A 20875-nucleotide genomic window follows, 5' to 3' on the forward strand; every position below is an offset into this window, starting at 1 on the left:
CCTTTCTTTATCTAATAGAATAAACTTTTAAAATTAAAATATCCACTGTCGATCTCTGATTCAATCTCACTGGAGTCACAATAAATTAAAGATAAAGAAAGATGTACATGAGTGACTGAAATCAATTAGTGGAAAATAATCATCAGATGTACAGTCAGTGAATCTTCAGTCAGCTATGATCATGACCAATCAGAGGAGAGTCACTGTGTGTGCGTGTGCGTGTGTCTGCGTGTGTAGGTGTGTGTGTGTGTGCGTGTAGCTTTGTGTGAGGGCTGTAGAGATCATTCTCCCTTTGCCCTCACAGACACAATCCAATCCTCCATTAATTAAACTGATTGAAGCTCAGATTCAATTTGAACTCACTCAGGCTGCATGACACAAAGACAGACAGAGTCAAAGAGAAACACAGAGACTTCCCCTCAGAGACAGAGACTGCTACAACCACTGAGAGGTGAACGTGTCAACATGGTGAAGAAACAACATGCAGGATTGTCAATTAGAGCAAAGCAGTTAGAAATCAGAGAGAGCTGAAAACTGGAGCTGACATAGCAAAAGTGTCATCTGTTGACACAAGCCCTTAATCCATCTCTACTAACAATCACAACATTACTCTGAATCATGTTTGTCATCTTCAGCTAACAGCTAAGATCAACACCAATGAACTTCAACAACAATCAAAAACTCCTGAAAACTTCAGGAGTTCTTTCAAAGTCACCAACATGTGATCAAAACGAGCGTGTGAAAGAGAAAAAAGCATGTACACATCAATCCTCCATGATGTGTCGAGTCAGTGTGTGTCAACAGAGAGAAACCAAGAATCTGCAGTGTGAAGGCTGCTACTGTACCAGAGCTGGCTGTGTTGGTGAACGGGATGCCTCGAGGCAGTCCACTTTCAATCAGTCTGAGTGATTTGTTTCACTTACCTACAGAGAGAGAGAGAGAGAGAGCGAGAGAGAGAGAGAGAGAGAGAGAGAAACACTATTAGATCATACATTCAGAGTGTACACTGCATTAACAAGAGGAGATGATTCATACATTCACTCATTGTGATCAGATTTATCACTGACTGACAAAATGATTTGATTCAACTGCACAATCAGACATGACGTGACAGTATGAGACACACAGATATGAGTCTGTATAAACAGATCTATGTTTGATTAACCAGTTATTAAAAGTGTAACTCAGCAAACAGAAGACAGAAACATCTCATTAATCAGAGACTAGATCTGAGATAACAACACAAAGCTTGTGAACCAACAACAGTCATTTATTCTATTGCCTGTTGTAACACAAATAAACATCTTCAAACTGTAAGGTGACACTCATCATGAGGTCATGTTGGAGGGAAGCCTGCAGCTCTGTCGTTTTCTGTGGATCTCACTGTTTAGATTATTTATAGTGGAGCTGCTTCAGTGTGCTGCAGTCAGCAGGTTTTATCACTCATACAACACAAGAGGTTATTTTGAACAGTTTCACAGTAAACTTTGACTTGTTCAATAAATGCTGTGGACACAGTGCTGTTTGACAAATGAGTAATGCAGTGTAGGTGGTCGTGGCTCAGGGGGATAAGCGGGTTGACCTCTGAGCAGAAGGTCGGCTGTTCAATCCCCAGCTCCTCTAGTCAATTTATTGTTAACTCTCAAAGCAAGACACTGAACTGCACACTGCTCCCAAACTAAACTGCTGCTGTCTGTGTGTCTGAATCTGTGTTTGAATGGAAGAACTGGAATTAAAAGAAAATAACACTATTCAGAGATGTATCCAAACAAGTTAAACTGAACTAAAGAAGTGTGCAGCTTTTCTCTCCATCACTTGTTTGAAACACACACATGAACTACACAGCAGAGTTTCTTCTGTTCTGCTCACATCAAGGTCACACTGACTCAAACAGCCGCAGCATTAATGCACCGAATAAATGTCAAGCTAACTTATTAGCTGCAGTCAAGAAATAATATGAACCTTTAACATGAAGGATGAGTCCATTCAGCTAATGCTACATATTCATGACTCCTGCATGAGCCCCGAGCTGCTGAACAGCAAAGACTCATGGAGGAGACTTTTCATGTTCTGGAGTATGATTGAATCTAAGATCTAAAGTTATTTTATAGTTTATTCATCATGTTGTACAATGATCAGCTAACCAATAACATTCATACTTTACATTACAGTGAACATAAATCACACAGAAGCTGTTTTCTGACTCACTCAGGACCTCGTTGTTGATTCTTCCTAAACTTTAATGTCAAAGCAGATTTGATGTATGTTCTCTTCAGAAACACTCTGCACAGACTGATGAAGATCATCTTTAAACTGACATTTATTTCTCTCTGTGTATATTTGATTCCTGCTGGATTGTTTATCTACTATTGTAATGAGAATGCACTCAATGATCCTTCATGCTATCAGTGTAAATGTGAGCTCATACAGCCTCTCACATCCTGCAGTGAATCGTCTTCAGCTGTCCTCTGTGGGGTCTCAAAGTGAAGTCAAAGTTACCCATAATCCTTTGAGTCAGCAGCATCTTCACCACAGATTATATATCAAACAATAACCACTTTAAGAATCTTGGATTTGATCCTTTCAATCCTGTTCCTCCAACGTTTGAAGCTGCTTCATATCATGTCCTGAGGGGAACAAGATTCACTTCCATTAGAGACTATTAGTGCTGTCATATGAAATATTCATTATGAATTAAGAGTCAGTTTAACTAAGAGAGCAGCAACATGCCTGCAATCTGAGCCTCAATGCATTCAGAGCTCTAACAGCTCAGTGTGCTGTTTGATCATCACAGGGGGACAGATGTGGACTTTAAAGTCAGAGCGCAGCAGAGAAATCATCTTTAAATGTAACTGTTCAAACAAAGTCACACAGCACACTGAGCTCTCTGTTTATCTTTGTCCATTAAAAACTCCACCAGCAGCTTACTTTTAATATCTAATATTTATCTAAATTATCCAACAATGTATGGCTGCAGACCGGAGCCTCTCGTCAGACGCCCTCTCACCTGGTGCCATTTATGCGTTTTTGACCCTGAATACCAATGTGCCTCAGTGCTGAGAGCCAACGGGTTACACCATGAAAGGGTATGAGGTGAGAAGTCTCGAAGCTGCAGCCATAAACGACTCAAATTATCAAAGGGAGAATCAAGCAACAAGAACCGTTTCAGTGTTTATAAAACTTGATTTTAATTCATTTAGATCAGGGGTTCAGCCCACGACCACAAATATAATGGTTCTAGGGACTGGGGCCCCACATTGTCCATGGAGGTGGATAACAAACTTCATGTTGCACACAGCCAGGCACACTGTAAGGCCTATCTCTGTCCTCCAGAGACCCCCTCACAGTGTCTCCTGTCCCCCACTTTGGAAACCCCTGAGTTTCATAAAGGGTCCTGTTCAGCATCACTGCATATATTACAGTGTTATTAAGGCCTTTTAAGACAAACAACATACGATCATATACAGAAAGATTTCCAGTCGTTCTCTCTCCTCATGTTTCAAACAGCAGATGTGGTTGTTGTGTTTGAACAGACAGACTTGAGTTGATGAGTTCAGTAGTTCAGCTGATGTGAGGAGAGGACTGATCATGTGAAATGTGGAGCACAGTACTGCTTCTATAAGAGCTTCACATGATCAGGTTACTATTTGAGCTCTTCATGTTTTTATGTTCACACTTTATAATTAGAGACCTACTTTGATCATGACTAATGTTGAACAAATTTAGGTCACATCTAGTTTAAAACTTCATCCACGCTTGAACTTTTTAAACAAATAACCAACAAAATATAAATCCTGAAGCGTGTGTTCCAAGGTGAATCATTCTCTAATTAGTCTTATATTTACTGTATTCAACAACAAGACAACAAAACTCTTCATTAACTTCTCCTGAACAACATTTTCACTAACAGTCTGCATCCTTGAATCCTATCATCCCCTGTCTTTCTTCTCCACATTATAACATGAAAGAAAGGTTCATTTTCTATCAGTTGATACACTGACCATGAATAAAACGTCCAAAGAGAGAAAACCAAAGTCCCTGCTCTTTGAGGGCTCTGACTGTCTCCTGCTTTCACTTAAGCTTCATGATAAATCATGTTCCAGTGGACTTTGTGTCTCTGAGAGCTGCTCTCTGCAGGTTACAAATGAAGGCAGCTTTGTTCAGATCACTCACCTGCACCTGCAGCAGATTTCATTATGTCAATTCAATAAAAAAAAAAAAAAAAAAAAAAAAAACGACAAAAAAAATTCTGTCTGCTGACATTCATTTGATTCTTAATAAATCAGAGCTGAGGAGCTTCCTCTCTTTACTGTTACAACTTGTATATTTCATAAAACATGAACATGTTTTGATTCTCTTCATGCTGTGATAATGAGATTTATTTTTCACCCCTGAGAGCAGACAGTCTTTCTTCTCTTTTATCATACCATGCTCTTGACGCAAGACTAATTCCCCTACGAGAAATCATTCAAGGAGTGATCATGAAAACACTCTGAAGATACTTGTAAAGTGTTAGAATCACCACCACGTCATACACACCTAAATACTGTCAACATAGTCAAACATGAGCTCACTGTGTGTGACTACAGATGATATGCCTGTTAAAAGCTTTTGTGTTAAACAGAAAAAAAACAAAAAAACAACGCTTGATCAACAAATCTCTGAAACAGTCCCAACATTTTTAAATGATGTTTGGTACAAAGGTTGAATTTACTTAAGGATTTATGTTTTTTTCCATCCTTGGAGTAGGCTGCTTTACATCAACTCTTATGTAATAAATCAAAGTTTTAAAAGACAAATGCAGAATGTCAACTTTGAAAATGTTTGAAAGAGTTCCTTGGTGGAGCTAAATTAACAGTATTCGGTTTCAGGCTTAACTTCCTCTGCTCTGATGTCTCATCTCAGTTGTATCCCAGCCGTCTCCTGGGTGACTGAATTCATTCAGAGCACCTGAACTACAAACCCCAGAGGAACCTCACCTCCTGACTCACACTAAATGTCTGTCTGTTCAACAAACAAGCTAACAGCTAACCAAAACGGTGACATTGCCCAAGGCAGGAAAAATGAAGACTGCTCTTTTTCAGAATCTGTCCTCCAGCATCAAACATCCAAACCAGAGAGCTGCTGGACCTCTGTCTGCTCACACACTGACAGGACTGATAACACTGACACATATCAACACCTTCAGTCTTTCTTCCTGTGAGGGATGGATGCACATGTCTCTGTGATGGAGACTGAGTCACATCTTCATAACACAGTGAAGAAACTGAACCTCATGAATGACAGTGTATCATCAAGTCCTTGAAACCAGACCACATAGGTCTTTGTTTCTATCGTCTAAAACAGCCGATACTGCTGACAGACAATCACATGGAGGAAAGGTGAGAGAAAACATAACGAAAGTTAACGGTTAGCCGTAGAGGCATAGAGTCAATTCTTTGTCTCCAGCAGCCAGATCCCTTCTGCTCATGTTTTAGCTTCAAATAAAAGCCAACATTAACATCTGACGTCACAAAGGACTCAATGCCAGTTTAATTGTTTCATACAAAAGAAGCATAAACACTCCTATTATATGAAATCATCATCCAAAGTTTTCTACAACAGCAATCAGAAAGAACATGCAACTATAAAATGTAATGAAAAGTCAACAGCTTTTCTGTCCTGTTATCAACCTTTGTTGGTCTGTTTGTAAAGCCTGTTGATGTGTGGAGGTCGATCTATTATTACTCAGCATGATTTGAAAAAACAACTTGACATTTATGTGTCTAAATGAGCTTAGTACTCAGCTCTGTTTTATTAGTATCCAGGTGTTTTCTAAAGAGCTACGTCTCCCTGAAATTTGACATTTTAGAGTCAAACATTGGCAAACATGAATACTGTACTGAAATGAAAACAAGGAAAAGAAAAAGCATGCTTAGAGCTGGTGTAGAGTTTATTATCGCAGTAAGTCATTATGTTCAGGCTAAGAGCAAGCTAATGAATGACTTTAATGGATACAGTCATTATTTCAAGAAATATAAACACAACAGGATGTTGTTGTTTTATACATAAAAACAAAGAATGAGTTATCAAATGGAGCCGACCATCATCAAGAGCAAGCTATAGAAAAAGTTGTCATTTGCTCGAACTGCCTTTGCCTGTGTCCTGCATTATTGTGTTAGCAGGCTAATGTTAGCTTGTATCTTCACATTGGATGTAAATGCAGAGACTGACCATGACCTAAAAACGCTTACCTGACAAACATACAGCAGTGAGTGTGTTGGTCTTCTTTTCTCTACTCTGTGACAAAAACGTTTACAAAGAAACTTCTCAATATAAACTGTACTTTGTTATTTTAATTAGACTTACTGTCATGTTATGTAATAAACCATAACAAAAGATATAAAAAAGCAAACAAAGACTTACTCAGGGAGTTTCCAGATATCTAAAAAGGTTTGATGAAAAGTCCACAGGGAACATGAGGAGAAGTTTCAGGAAATGACATATGACAACCTGACATGAAGAGAAAGCGCACAGACACTAACGAGGGCCGATTGGACACAGGTGTGACAAACCGCACACAGGTGAAACTGGTGAGGCCAATCAAAGTGGAGGGAAGCACAAGAGCAGGAAGTACAACTCAGCCTGAAACAAAGGGGACAAGAACTACAAAAGAAAAACAGGAAACACTAAAGGCCAACTGAGAACTCAGGAATATGACAGAAAAAGACAAACAAGAGCTGTGTCAGACCTCTTACAACATACTACTATCAAACACAATGCTGCATACTGCTTACATTCAACAGTATGTAGTATGACTGACAGGTGGTTTCCTGTTTTAGAATGAAGAAGTAAACAACAGTCCAGCTGACGTCAAACACAGCTACAGTGTATCATCCACTTAGAGTCTGAAAAAAGCTGACAAGTGATTCATTTGGATTTTCAGGATTTTTGAAAATCATAAGATCATTTGTGGTATGTTTGTGTTGTTTAATCCTATTGTGATGATTTCCCTTGTTGCAATAAGTGTTGCTATCCGTCATTTTAATCTGTGACCTGATGCTTTGCATTATGGGAAACAGTAAGACTGGTCTGATGCATACTGTGGATTTTAAACTGAATCAGTGTGACATCTGGGTATTTTTGTCATTCAGTGGATCTCACATGTGTTTGTCTTCTCCACATCGGTAGGCAGTACTGGTACACTAGGCGGTTTGGTAAACAGTCAAGGAGTGAGAGACACAAGGAAAGAATAAATAAAAAAATAAAACAGGAAGCACTAACAGACTATAAAAAATAAAATTAAAACACAAAACTGTGACACTGAAACCTTCCAGCAAAGAATCAACAAACTCTGTTTCTCAGCATTATCTCAAGCTAAAGTGCACATTACAGGATTGTTGTCGTTTCTAAGAACACTGTTTATATTTTGGACCATGAGATGGATTCTCTTTTGTGCAGGCTGAGGATCAGTGTTGTGGTCTGAAAGCTCTGAAAACATTCCTCTGGCACTCGATTCACTCTTTAATAGTGTTTGATGTTTTTGCTCGACTGACTCTGCAGTGTGGTCAAACTCATTCATGTCCCAGCTTTGTGTTCACATCATTAAAACTGATACAGAGTGACCATAAGAGCTGGCCAAAGAAAAACAATCAAAGCTAATGGAGCAGGAAAAGCCTTTAAAAAGCTTCACAGCAGGCTTTAAAGAAATAATGCACAGAGAGGGAGTGAGATTCATTCTCAATCCTCAGGCTCTGTGTTCATATGATTAAAGAAACGATATATAAGTGACAGTTTCAAGTAGTTTTCCGTCCCCTGCGTCCCTGCCTGTAAAATATCTCACCTCTTCTTCTAGAACAAATGTAAAAGCAGCAGCAGGATGAAAAGCCTCTACAAATCAGAGCGTGTGCAGCTTCTCTTCTTCTTCATGATGATCTCAGCTTTGACCCCAGCTCGTCTCCTGCAGACAGCCTCCTTATTCTAACTTCACTGTTACTGATTCAAACAGTCCACCTGGTCTGAATAAAACACTGATGATTGAATTAAAACAAGGCTCAGAGAGAAACATGAACATGAGCCAATCAAATGGATTCTTAACAAACTGAGCTCTGTGTGTGACGATGTTTGGAGAACAAGATTCTCTTTTGAATGTCTGGCTCTAAATCCAGACTCTCAAAGAGAGAGATCAATAATTAAACTGATCGAAAATCCCTCACTAATTACTTCTGAATGATCATGATCCAAACCTGTAATTATCTTGTAAGATGTTTGCCAGGAGACAGCTTGAGATTCAAAATGAAATGAAGAAAAACATGAATGAATAATTTGACAGTCTGATCTACGAGCTGAGAAACAGCTTTAACATTCATCAAACTGATGTCACATCTGTGATGAAAGAAAAAGAATGCTCTATGATTTAAATCAAACTTGTTGGCAGTTATCAAGGTATAAGAAGCTTTTCCCCCTCTGTGATCACCATGTGAGTCTCAGTCTGAAGGTTGGAACATCTGATTGTAGAGCTCGACCAAAGACTCTCCTCGTGGACTTGGAATTATTTCAAATGCGGTGCTCCATCCATTGGAACTCGGATCTTGGAGCTGGGAATGACTTCACACCCAATTTAACTGTGTTTCAGTTGGAAGTCGGACAAGGAACATGAACGCCTCCAGGAGAACCTTTGTTTTTTTAGCTAATACCAGACGATAACTATGTGATAGTTTCTGACCAAAAATAACATGACAACACCTCCACTGAGAGAACTTGAACGACACCATCGGTGTGATTGGTTTAATTACACAAAAAGTCTAAGCTGTTAATAAATTAGACAGTGACAGTTTGATGCACATAGCAGCCATATTGGATTTGAACTCGGACTACGGAAGGCTCTCAGAGTTTCTGAGTCAGAATTCCAACTTTAGGGTCGTTCCTGATGAAATTTTAGGATTTTCCAACTTCCGGGATCGAATGGAACACAGAAATACCAACAGGTAGCTCGCTGCCAAAAACAAACTGAAGTCTTATAATAACTAACAGAATGAGGGACTAACGTAAAATTATGTAAATATGTTTTTTTTCCAGAACTTTAAAGTGTTTTGTGAGCTCTGAGCTGTCTTCAGTTTCACTGTGTGTTTGTTCATGTGTGAGGCTCAATGTTTCCTCTAAAGTTCACTTGTTCACTGAGCTCTCTGTGTTGTTGAAGTTCACTGAGCTCTGCTCCACCTTCAGGACCAACACAGTTATTGTCTGCTGAGAAATCACAGAAGCAAATCATCTCTGACAATGCAGGTGAATTTATTGTATTATTAATTCAAAGACGTCCTCATCCACATTGTAACACTGGTGAATGCAGAACAAACTGAGTTACATAACAAACTTTTCATGTAGATGTCTTTTCTTAGACTGCATGCTCAGATGTGCTCATGTACTCTCTCTGATACTCATCAATAATCACATAAATACATTAATATTATATGACACCCACATGATTTACAGAGCTATTCTGCTTTGACAGCTGATGTTAAAAAAAGAAAGAGCTGCATGCATACACACATTTGTTCACCTTGAATAGACGTGTGTGCTTCACTGTCACATCAGTCTCCATTTGTTCGGTCTCTCTCTGCTGCTTTTCATTTAATGCTCTATGAGCTTTAAAACATTGATTGTCATTTTTGAGCAGGAAGAAAATATCTCAGATGAGAAATATCATCACCATTTCACATTGTCACTTTATTTTATGGTTTCTCTCCTAAGCTCAAGGTGTTTTTGTATAACGCTCCCTGAAGCTAGACCAGCTCTTTTTATTGTCATGTTCTTTTTTATAATGTAAGCAGCTGAAGGTTTCTAATCTTGCCTTTCTATTAGTAATAAAGTACTGCCAAAGGATTGTGGGAATCTGTAGTAAGGTGTTTGTTGTAATAACTATTACTAAAAAGAAAACATTTCATAATTTATCAACAACTCAACAAACATGATCACAACTTGTGTGTGCAGTGATTTGCATAATCTGCTGGAATGGAGGCAATTACTGTACATTAGCTGGGTTAGCATCATGAGCTAGCATGCTGCTATCGGGTATTTTCTCCCTTTGACTTGAAGCTTCACACTGTGTTCACAGCAAAAATCAACAACAATATAACAGATCCAGTTAGGACATGATGACAGCAGGCCTCCTTTAAATTCACTGACAAACACAACCTGACTTTTTTACATCGATAGATTAACGTGAATAACAAACTCTCTCAGAGCAGACAGTCAGTCTCTGACTCTGTTTGGAATCAGCTGACATTTTTCCCTGATAACAAACTGAAGAGAACCTTGTTTTCATAGTCCAATCAACAAGATCAATGGAGAAAATATTCTCCATCTTTGTTTCTCTGTCTGGCCTGAGCCATCCTCCATCCGTCAGTTTAATATCTGACATAGTCATCTTGATGCTGGTATGGTTCCAGTGATCATGTCAGTGGTTACACTGGTGCTCGTTTGGTTTTATGAGGCCTCTCATCGTCCATCTGCTCTGTGTGCACAGGACTCCATGTGAACTCCCTCCCTGCTCCGTCTGGACTCTTCTGATAATCCCTCCTTCACTTCTGAGGCCTGCTGAGCCTCAAACACCCTCAGACAAATGTATCATTACACTAATTAAAGACATGTTTTCATTTGACTTATTTAGAGTTTAGTATTCTGAATGTGTGCAAAAGTCAGTGATGGTCACAGTGGATCATCATATTTGATTCTATTTACATCATCTCTACAATCAATCAGACTAACAGCCTTATAGGAGCATTGTTCACAAAAATGAACACATCTGTGTTAAATCAAAGAGGGTGTAGAGTGTCTCTGTGTAAATCTCCTGTTGTTGTCTTTTTATTGACTCTGTGATACCTCTTGTGTTGGAGGAGGTCAGCTGTGAGCTTTGGTTGAGACTAACAAGCTCAGAAAGTCACAGCAGAAGAAGACTCTTAATTTAACATTTCTCTTCCTGAGAAGAAAAAAAACACTTGAACCTCTCTGCTCGCTCTTCTGTGACCAAATATTTACCAGCATGAAATCCTAGAAAATGTATGAATTCATCCAGGTCAAGAGAATCCAGATAATGACGAAGGTTTGAAGAACCCTCCCCAATCAAATGTTCTTCAGACACAGGGTGTATTGTTTACTGTTGCTTTTCTGCAGCTTGGTTCCACTTATTTGACTTTCTGTCTAACAAAAGATATCCACTTTCTTCACCAGCAGCTCAAACTGAATTTAACATGGAAGAAAACACTGTAGAATAACTGGTTTCTGACTGGTTGTGTGATAGGCTGTTAGATCCATCCAGATCATGGAAACATGTCAACAGATTTTCAGTCCTTATATAAAACACAGAATAACAATCTCTAACTGTGTCTGTTTCACACACAGAGCTATAATGAAGTGAACTGACTCTCTTTGTCCTCTATTAATGGTAGGTGTATGAGCTCAAGTGAGTCCATGTTCACTTTGACCAGAGTCTCTGCTGTAGAAGATAAACACAAAAGCAGCTCATACAAAGCAGCATTATTCCCTGCTGCTGGTGTGAAGGTGACTCCAGACGACAGGTGAAGAGATGTGTCTTTGTTCAGCTGCACAGAGGAGCCCACAGTGGCCTTCAAACCAAAGGTTTACAAAGGAAAGAACAACACAGAGAAGATAAGACATCCCCAAGAGTGTTTCACACTTTGGAGCTCTGTGCTGCTGGTCTTTGTTCAGGTGTTAAATATTAATGTGTGTTTGGAGGGGAACGTGTGGATCATTTCATGTTGAAGAGTGAAGACAGTGTGGTCAGGTCTGCAGCGTCACAGAGACATGAATACACGACCAGCATCCTTTGGATTCTTCTGATTTATTGTCTTTATTAACATCTCAGTCAGCTCTGAGCCTTCATGGATGTCACGCTGGTATCATGTTTACAAAGCAACTACTGTCTGCTCCTCCTCCTACTCCACATTTTCATGAGGGAGGACAGATACTTTATAACTTTAGCACAAACTTCACCTTGAGGACAAAGAAGAGAGAACATCGTCTCATGTAAAACCTGAGTTATGAAATGTCATGAACTTGTTCAACTTTTTTTTTATTTTAATGTTTCTGCTGTTCTGGTTACAAATGAAAATAGAAAAGGATTTTAAATTTCATTTCCTGCCAGTCCCCTGTAATAATTTCCCTTTAACAGAATCAGTGATTGTACTTTCCCTCTGACCCAGTTTCCTGACTATTTCTAAAGAAGTCTTCACAGCATGAGCTCTGTGAACGTTTCCTTAAATGTCATTTCTCTCACACACATTGCAGCTAGCATGGTCAGTTACATGTGAAAATCAGCCTGCAGAGACTGAACCCTTTAAAAGAGATCACTTTAAGAAGAGCTTTAGCCTGAATGTGGAGCCCAGAGGAGATGATGAGACAGATGCTGATTGTTGATCACAGAGGGCTTTTCAATGTGCTGTCAGCTCTATATGTGGAGCTGATGATGCTGTATGAGGAGACCACACAAACACTTTGCAGGACACTTTGGTCCACTTGGACTTCAGCTGTTGTCCACAACACTTGAATTAGTTTGTGATGTTAAAGTCTGTGAGGGTTCAGAGCTGAGCCCTTTAGGGAGGAGATTGGGATCGAGCCAACATGAAAAACAATCCTCAGATTGAACCAAATATAATCTGAACAACGTCAAAGTGTGAGACACAGAGGGAGACACAGCTGCATGGAGAGATGGATGGATTTTATAAAAGAGAGGAGGAGGAGCAGGAAGAAGAAGTGGAGGAGCCTATTTCTGGAGGACTGCAGAGCTTTTTATTTGATTTTTTCAGACTTTTCTTCCTCTTATTGGTCATCTCTTGAAGCCATCTTTCAGAGGGGATTTGGACAGAGAAGCTTTTGGCAGCAGCAGTAAACCCGACTTAACTGAGACTGATGTTGAGCTCTGAATGAGTTTCACTTTGACCCTGAACAAGATGACTTTAAACTTCCATCAATGAGACTTATTACAACAACACATGCTGAGACACAGCAGACAGACCTGGACAGATATTCTGTTTATCCTTCAGACAGAAATACTGAAAACATGACACTTTGTTATATATTGAGAATCGACCGTGTCTTAGAGATAACTTTAAGTATAAACTGAAAATAACAAAAGCTATTTCAGTCCAATAGTATGTCTTTAATGTTATTGACTGTCAGAAGAGATGTGCTTGAGTTTTTTGATGACTTTGTTGCCCACAAAAACAGTAACTAGTGGTTATTGGAAGGCTGTACTTGTGTTTGTTTGTTTGTGTGTGTCTATGTGTGTGTGCAGGGATCAATACCAGTGTAGATGCTGTGATTCATCGTGACTTCCTGAGAGAAAGCAATAAATAAAGAAATAAATAGAAACTTTCATTACACAACAAGGATGACAAAAACCTTCAGCCTCTGTCCATCCACACTGGTGATTTTAATGATTCTGTCGGATGAGATCAGGACAGGATTTAAAAAGGTGGAGCTATGATGAGAATTCCTGGTGTCATCAAATCTGACGAATAACAACTCTGATAATGATGTTCGCCTGCTTAAAGGTTTCTAAAGAACTGACAGGTTAGTGGAGCTGTTTTGTCACGATTCATCTTGACATCCTGACTTGTTAGCTCATCAAACATTTTATTTCCACCTCAAAGTAAGCGCTCTCCGAGTTTCACCATCAGAAATATGTCATACTGATTTATAAAAACCTAATAAGTGGACAACAGTTGGATTAACTGTAAACCATGTGAAGCAGGGACAGTGCTGCAGCCTTCATCACACTTAAATGTTGACTGTAAATGTCGCCTACAATTCTCTACAGACATGAAACATGAATGCATTCATTAATTTAGTTGTTTTTTTATTGATTTCTTCACATGCACATGTTTCAGTGCAGCGAGCAGGAGACCAGCGGTGTTAGTTGGAGCTGGAGCAGGTGAACGTTCGTCTCAGCCAGCTTCTCTTCTTCTTTGCTTTCTTCTCTAACATCTCCTCCATCTTGCTCTCCAGCTCTTCCATCCTGTAGGCCATGTAGCTCTCCCTCTTTGTCCACTTCTCCTCCTTCTCCTTCAGGGTTTTGTGGAGGAGCTGAATGGCGTGTAAGAGGGAGCTCCTCTCGTCCTGCCACTCCTTCTGCCGCTGCTGCAGTTCCTCTTGGGCATTTTTTTGGGCAGCAGCGAGCTCAGCGTTGACCAGTTTGAGGCTCTCCAGATCAGCCGTGAAGGAGGAGCGGGACCTTTCCAGCTCCGCCTGAGACTCCTCTTTGATCCTTTGCAGGTCTTTCTCGACATCGGCAGCTGTCTGACTCGCTGCTGTCTCGTCCAGCTTGTCAGTCTGCTGCTCCCGGTGGGTTCTGACCCACTTGGATTTGTTGGAAGCTTTCTTCTCCTTGCAGACTGTTTTCAGACTCAGAGCCTGGTTCATGAGATCAGTTTGGAGCTTCTGCAGGTTGAAGTTAATCTTCTCCACCTCTTCATCCTGAGCAGACTGGCTGATGCAGGGATCCATTTGTGTGGCCTTCTTCATGAGAGCAGCCTGTTCCTGCTGCAGCTTCTCACTGAAGCTCAGGATGCTCGTCTTCAGAGCACAGACCTTCTGCTTCTTCTCTTGCTCATCCTCCTCCTTCAGGTCTTTACTGGACTGACGTTTGAGGGTGCATTTGTCCAGATCTTCATGAGCTGTCTGCAGCTGCAGGATCAGCTCTGAGGCGTCTTTGTCCTCAGTCTTGGTGCACTGATTGGCTGCAGAAACATCAGCAGTGGCGTTGGTGCTTTGCTGCTCCATTTTCTGTTTGGCCATCTCAAGTTGGCTCTCAAAAGCTGCAGCTTTATTCTCTGATTGGAGCAGATCAGAGCGAGCCTTCTTCAGCTTGGTCTTCAGCTGTGTAGCTTTCTTGTCTGCAGCTACATATTCATAGTAATATGTTTTGTGTTGATACTCGGAATCTTTGAGTTGTGCTTTTAAATGAGTGTTTTCTGCCACCAGCCGGGACATTTTGTCCTCCTCGAACCCTGACTCAAACTGGTATTCACAGTCTTGCATGCTGCTGCAGGTATCCTCCAGATTTCTGCTCCTTGGATTTTGAGTGAAAGGGTTTATCAATCAATCAATCAATCTTTATTTGTATAGCGTCAATTCATAACAGGCGTTATCTCGAGACACTTTACAAAAGCAGGTAAAGGACCTTACTGTTTGTCTGTTAACATTAACAAAAGAGCAGGTTACAAGACCATGCTCATCATTATGTTTACAAAAAGCAGGTTAAGGACCTTACTTTTGGCTATATTTCAAGAGCCCAGCTTAATCCGTCATAGCGTGGCAAGAAAAAACTTCCTTTTAACAGGCAGAAATCTTCAGCAGACCCGGGCTCATGACAGAACAGCCATCTGCTAAACTGTGCTGGGCTTGAAATGGGATGGGGGAGATGGGACAAGATGCAGAAAGAAGAATAGGATAGGATAGGTTTGGGGGGGAGGGGGGAAGTTTGGGAAGGCTATCCTCGTCTCGTGTGTGGGGGGGGGGGGGGGGGGGGTTGTTTGGGCAGGCCATCCTCGTGGGGGGGGGGTTGGGCAGGCCATCCTCACCAACAGTCCCAAGGAACCTAAGAGAGCTCAGGAACTCCCATCGCTGCAGTTAAACTTCGTACATAGGTAGAAACTCCTGACTGTGCTCGTTGAAAACCGAGTAATTGAAAGTGTTTTAAAGGTTTGTAAAAGTACCGACTGGCTGTGAAAATAGCGACTGATCGAGAGGCTGCTCAAAGTGGTTATGAAGCTCGGAGTGAACTCTGAGCACTTTGTGACCTCAGCGTTCCTTTGATGTCTCAATCGAGGATTCTGTTCTTGAAAAGACTCCAAACACTTTGTTTGTTTTTAAAAACAAACAAACCTTTCTCCCTCTGATGTGATTGGTCAGGGTGTGTTAAAGCTTCAAATATGAAGAAACGTGAAAATGACTTTATTTCAAACTGTTTGAGGTTTCCATGACGACCTGAGAGAGTCTAGTTTGAGCTCTGGGCAAGTTTAAGAAATAGCCGTTTAAGACCAAGATTAGCTTACACAAACCACTGTATCAAACAGCTTTGATCAAACTAAGCCAGGGAAGCTTTGATTCTGTGCGATGAAGCAGCGTTTCAAGTTCTGATTGTTAAGCCAGAAATCATTTAGGAGACAATAAAACGCTTCTACATCTCCGATTTAAAAGACGATGTTGCGTCCTCAACTTCTAAATCTGTCTCTGCAGCTGCTGAAGCTCACCGTGTTATTGAGATTCATTTTTCAGAGCATGGATGTGAAACTCGACACCTTTGAATCGTTCATCCTGAGCTGACTGGCTGGTGCTAACCGCTAACTAATAAATTCCACAAAGGAGAAAAACGCGACAGACAAAACCAACAATGGAAGACATCCAGCAATTCATCTACTCTGTCACTGGCATGTGGTTCTTTTTATTATAAAAACTCAATCAAGCTTTGTTTCAGAGAAGGCTGTGTGCCACGAGGAGAAATACAGACGTAAACAATCAGCTGTGTATTACAGTCAATGGTTTAAACACGGCAGAGTTTTTCTTGTGATGTCCCACAAGAAGTGATGATTCTTTCAACCAATCAACGGACAGCTATGTTTAGCTCCACCTTTTCGGGTCGGCTTGATATTCTTGGCACCCCAACGGAAGGGTCCCAAAAAGTAGGACGGTACGGATCGGTTATTTGGAAATCTTTCCCGGGATTAGTTTTTGGAAACATTGCAGAATGCCCGCCGTACTGAGACAAACCGCTCGGTGGAAACAGGGCTGAAGTTCGCACACTCTTATAGAAATCAAACAACAGGAAAGTCTCTATGATCTGTATTATGTGTTTCCCTGAGGCAAAAAGAAAAGCAACATGAATTAAAAATAGTTAGTTTATAAAACAACAGACAAGAAAATATGGAACAAACAAAACACTGTAATCAATTGAATAAAACAACTAAAATCATGTATGACTGCAAACTGTTCTTGTAAGAATTAAATGTGTTTCAACAAGAAAAATCTAATGCAGGACAGACAAAAGATATTTCATTTTAATAACATTAAATCAATTGTTATGCAAAAATAGACTTCAGGATGAAGATTTTAATTTGTTTTAAAGATTTTAAAAGATTTTTTATTAACTTTGTTCTAAAAAATCTTTAATCATTTTAGTGTTATTTGGTAGACTTACTAATGATAGGTTAAAGTTGTGGTACCAAATTACATGAAACAATCAAGCTGTTGGTAGAAAGTTCATAACCTTGAAACCTGTCGTCTTCAGTCTAACTGTTTTATAGATCTCTTCTATTCTAGCAAACATGAGGGTCGTTGGTGTGAATGTTTTGATTCAATGCAAAATGTTAAAAATAAGCTAAATGTTCAGTTCTTCATTTAACTGAGAGATTTTTCCATGAATAACATGAAGACATGTAGAGAACACTTTAACTGATTCATGGAGAAACTGTCTGACCTGCTGGAGGAAACTTTCAGAGTCAAAGGAGATGTGTGAAGATAAAATGAGAGGCAGGATTTAAACTAGAGTCATCAGGTCACCAACAGTGAGAGAGCAGCTACAAGACTGAGAGAGACTTGAACTGTGAGCAGACTGAAAGATAAAGTGGGAAAGAAAAAAAAAATTCAAGCTTGTTTACACTTTGGTGTCTAAAATCTTCTGATTCACACTTTGGACTCCAAGAATTAAAAGTCTGGAGATGAAGAAGGCTAACTCTCAAGTGTTTTACCTTTAACCCACCCAGACTGCTCTTATTTCAGTGTGAGCAGAGCGATGACTGCTGGGAAATGGAGTGTGAGGTTGTACATCTGACTGCTCACACAGCAAAGTGAGGCTAAATATGTTCAAGATCAGAGGAGAGAAGGTGTAGAGAATGTGTTTTATCCTCTGAGCTAAATGGAAATCTGTGAAATCTCACCTGAAACCTTCAAAATCAGCTCAAACTCACCTCAGTGTAACTAAACTTAAAGGGCTGACATAAAATACAGGATGGAAATCACAGCAGACTTTTTCCTTCACACACAGCTCCATGCGTTTCATTTTAAAGCCTGAGAAAATATATGTTCTCTGAGGATGATCACTCCCTGTTCTCAGCTGTCAGTCAGTCAGGACTCTCTGGATAATAATCTGAACAGGAAGGTTTTTGATTTTAGGCTCCCAGCAAAGCAAACACAAAGCTGAGGAAAAGAAAAAAACATCAGATGTCTGCTTAATGAAATTCTGCCCAAACCTAATATCCAGCTTCATGACAGAGCTCATGAGGCGTGTGAGCTCGCTGTGGTTCAGACGAGTTCATCAGTCATTGTGAAAACTGTGACAGCTGTGTGCTGGGAGATTTCCTCTGACAATCTCAGACTAAAAATCAATGTGATCCTGAGACAATGGAGAAAGACATGGTTCATTTAGAATCATTAAAAAGTGAGTAGTGTCACACACCACTCTGAGGTGACCCCATGGGGCAAGCAGATATCCACAGTGTGTCCCAATAAAACACATAAGACACCTTTACAAAGTCTAAACTATGGGATTTGAAAAAGACACAAAAATAACTAAATAGTTAACAAAAGCAAACAAAGGACTCAAAACAAGAAGACAACAGACTAAACACCTGTCAGAGAGACATTACACAGCAGTCCTCACTCCAAAAGACTCCCTACTCCTGAAGTCATGCTGCCTTTATGGACTCCTCGGAAACATTGTACTTCCCAGTTGTGCAGTTTTCTAGACTTGAGTTTTTTTTGTTGTTTTTTTTTCTTGTGGCTGATGTCTAATTACCAAAAGCAGGTAGTACAGAGCTCCTTTGTTCTTCTGTATGTGCGGAAGAAAGAAGGACATTGAATGCTCCTCAGGTAAATGTTCATACTCCCGTATCTCTTTTTTGCTTTGTTGTCAGTTGTTGACACTGGTCAAAGCTTTCTGACATTTTTGTTGCCCTGAAGTGTCACACAAACGTCAAAGCTCAGGTGTCATCATAATGTCCCATTCATAACTACGACTTCAGTAGGAAGTTTGTGTGCTCATAATTTGTAAATACAGTAAATACGATGTGTCCGAGGAGCACGTGAAGGTTGCATTAGTTTTTAAGGTCTGAGGCCAGGTGCAGCTCGTTAAGCAATCAGTAGCTTCAGCTGGGCAGAGATGGAGACAACAGAAGGAGAGAAGACACAAACAGCACAGAGAACAACATACAGCCGTAACCATAGAGACAGGCTGGAGTCTCAGTCTCATCATGACACACTGTATTGTCTTCTCCAACATGTTGGATGAGCTCAGCAGCACATTGTTCATGAGAAACAAGCTGCTGTTTACTGTCATGTAGTAAACTGGTTTCTGTGGAGACGACTCCTCCAAACTGGTTTAGTCTGAAAGTCAGAGGATTCATTGGATTGTAAATAAAACAAATAAACATCCAACATGTCTGACAGTGTGTTTGTATTGGTCCTATGGGTAATAATCTACATGTATTATTGTCACAGAGGGACTGTAACGTTTCATTACATCTTTGTTGATGCGCCATCTCATCTCACCAATAAATGTTATTTCCACAGTGAGACATGAAGACAGTTTTACTGTAACAACACTTTTATTATTTGTTCTCCAGAGGTAATGTTGGAGTCATGTCATAGATTTAGATTTGTCATAGACAGGGGATGTGAGATGTGCAGCATGATAACAATAAGACCTGAGACTCATTGACAAAGGGAATAAGGTCCCTGCTATCAGCTGCTGAAAGAGGAACTATCAGATTAGAACTGTAATTAACTAAACAGACGGAGCAGTCTGCAGATGTTTGACTCACTGAGCATTAAATCTCTGCAGAGTGAATTTATAAGGACCTATTGAAATATGATGATCTATGACATACCGCACTGACCGGCTCCTACTGATAATTTAATAACCAGAATATGTGATATGCAGAATTAGAGATATAACTGGCAGAGAAACATTTTACTGTGGGAGAGATTTTCCTCTGACACAACGGTTAGAGCTTTTTAAATTAACCCAAATACGTACATTGATGCTTCTTTCCTCTTCTCTTACTTGATGATCCTGATAATAAACTACAGTCAAACGTCCCATCAAGTGAAACATTGTCATTAGTCTTTTTTAATGACTCAGCAGGAGCTGTTGAAACAGTTTGCTGTGGTGTTACTGTCGTTCATTGATGTGCTCCTCTGATTCATTCGAGCAGCTCAATTCTCAGTTCGATCATTAAGATGGAAAGACAAAGTAATGTGCACACCACTAATGATAATTCAATGCTGCAGACAGAGACACAGAGTGATCTATATGCTACACTATGTTGAAGTGAAGGTCTAAAGAAAGCTTTAATGAAGCAGAGAAACCTGATGGAGAAAAGAGACCAGCCTGAGCCCACGTATACGAGATGATGATGAAGAAAGGAAACCGTGTGTCCTCCATACACTGAGAGGCACACATGGACCTGAGTCTGCTGGTGCTGCTCGCAACAACTGTTTGTCAACGTGTTTTTTTGTGTTTATGAGCTCACCTGCATGAATACTATCATTGTCCTCTTGTGTAAAAAGGTCGATCTTATTTTAGAAACAATGTCCTCATACTGCTGCTCAGGCTTCAGTTCTTCCTAAGTAAAGTAAAGTAAAGTAAAATTTATTTATATAGCACTTTTCGCAGGCAGGGGCCACAAAGTGCTTCACAAACAGGGTTTAAAGCAAGCAATACACAGACAGTACAAAAATCATAGCAGCCCTAAAAGAGACTAATTAAAAGCCTGGACAAATAAAAACGTTTTCAGTTGACTCTTGAAAGTGACAACTGAATCAATTGAGCGCAAGGATGATGGAAGTTCATTCCAGAGGCTCGGAGCAACGACCTGGAAAG

The 20875-nt window shown here is 40.1% G+C and overlaps 1 protein-coding gene across 2 annotated transcripts in view; it reads right to left on the reverse strand.

The window, feature by feature from the left end:
* Positions 1-13597: 13597 nt before the first annotated feature.
* The window catches only part of LOC306832005 (uncharacterized protein), a 132625-nt gene continuing 125347 nt past the window's right edge, over positions 13598-20875 (reverse strand). The window contains exon 2 of one of the 2 annotated variants that reach the window (XM_079356364.1): positions 13598-13787. The gene's annotated coding sequence lies outside the window, so the exon portion shown is untranslated. The remainder of the gene's footprint in view (positions 13788-20875) is intronic. The other variant, XM_079356363.1, reaches the window with a different exon arrangement.

This window comes from Symphodus melops (genome assembly GCF_947650265.1).
Source record: "Symphodus melops genome assembly, chromosome: 11".
Classification (NCBI taxonomy): Eukaryota; Metazoa; Chordata; class Actinopteri; order Labriformes; family Labridae; genus Symphodus; species Symphodus melops.